Below are 2,009 nucleotides of genomic sequence, written 5' to 3' on the forward strand. Positions count from 1 at the left end.
GTTCTTAATAAATCTACTTTGGCTTAAACGACTATCTAAGCCCTTTTGTTGTTACCTTGATTCATCATATTCATGTTGTATTTCCAAGTCCTCAAATAGGTGTTTTGATTTTTATACTAGTAATATTTCACATGTACTAACATCCCTTTTGTCAAGGGCTCTGCATCTTTAATGGATGTAGGTGGTTCCATAGTGGGAGTCATCAAAGAGTGATAGCAGTACACTCTCTTCCCAGTTGACTTGGTGAGCCCTACTTCATTTCAGTGTCGCACATCTTGTGTACCGTGTGTATTATGTTTTGAGGTACAACCAGAGCCTTGTTGTCAGCAATATCATTATACTCTTTTTTAACTATTAGAGGCTCCTTAGACATAGTGTGGGTTGTGTACTGGTGTTGGGAAAGTCAAGCTAGTAATGTTGTATGTGTATCACATGTTCCACTTCAACTATGAAAGTGTATGTATTTTGAGATTATAAAATAAAGTATCTAATGGTAATGGGATTAGTGTAGTTCATGAATCATCTTGGTGTTAATAAGTGAGATTGATCGTCTCTTTATTTATAAGTGTGCGCGGCGAAATCAAGAGGACTTGATTTCTTGCTATCAAGTCATTTCTCAAGAACGTTTCGAGACCCCGAGGATGGGAAGCCACGACCGAGTTCCCGACCTTGGGGCTCGTCGAGTCCTGACTTAGAGAAGACGGAGGTCGAAGCCAGGACAGAGGGGAAAGCTCTCAAGGCACACGACTAAGTCTGACAGGGCCTGCCTATCCGGAGCCTATGCTGAGGCGTCGCGTCAAGCCATCCCATCTCCATACTTTGTAATTAATGCCCACGTACTTGTAGCTGAGTTCCCCTCCTATATAAAGGGGACTCACACTATCTTGTATGGGACTGATGTCACTCCATTTCTCCACAAGCGCAATAATATCTCTCTCTCTCTCTCTCTTTTCTTTCTAACTTGGTCATTCTTACTGGCCCGAGGTCACCTTAATATCCATCACTCTCTTACTTGTTCTTCATGATATCGCTTAGTATTGGCCGTAAAGAGCCTTGTTTAATTATATCCTCCAGTGTTATCCCATTCTCGACTATCCCCGATAGCTCGAGCTCGACCCTGACGTCGACCCCAAGGTCCTCAATCGAATGGACTTATATCCGGGTAGCAAGCCCCTAGGTTCGATTACTATCTTGTTTTAGCTTGCATTTCATAATTAAACTTCACATTCGTAGCATCAACTGCTCTAACAACTAGCTCGAGAATAGATCACGTATTTTTAGAATCCCATTTACAAATTTAATTGTTGTTACCATTTTCACGGTAAACAGTTTGGCGCCCACCATGGGGCTAAAAATAATAGTGATTATTTACTTGTTGGTTCTATTGCACAAAAGCACGTTATCTTTCACATTTTTTCTTGTCCAAAGATCTCCTGGTTTCCGGTCAAAATGTCTGGCTCGGTAAATAGAGTCGAGAATGACTACTCCAAAAATCATGGCGGAAATGGTGTGGCTGTTCCAGTGGTTGGCACGATGCTGTAGAACCCCGATAATGCATCTGGGCTGATTCCAGCGGACGCGGGTTCGTGAGGCGCACAGTAGGTCGACGAAGCCTCCAACACCGATGGGAGCATTCAACATATCGACCAAAAGGAAGCCCAACAAACCTCGGCTCGGGAAACACAGGAAGTTTTTCTTCATGATATTTTTGAAATCTTGCAGCCACAACAGTTGGCTATCGCTCAGTTGCAGAGCCATCCCAAGACTCCTAGCACAGTAGCATTAGAAACAGCTTCCAGTGCCGAACGAGTACTCGAAAGATCAAGCAACAACGGATCGATAACATACCCCACCATAGAGAAGATGCTTGGGGATCTCCCCAAGAGGATCGAGTCAGGTTCGTGGAGGTTCATGCAATAATTGTCCCCCGAGGAAGCTATCCCGGAACCCATTTCACGGAAATTCGAAACACCGGAACTGCCTAGGTGCGACAGGACCTCGGATCCTGA

Source organism: Nicotiana sylvestris, chromosome 10, assembly GCF_000393655.2.
Source record: "Nicotiana sylvestris chromosome 10, ASM39365v2, whole genome shotgun sequence".
NCBI lineage: Eukaryota > Viridiplantae > Streptophyta > Magnoliopsida > Solanales > Solanaceae > Nicotiana > Nicotiana sylvestris.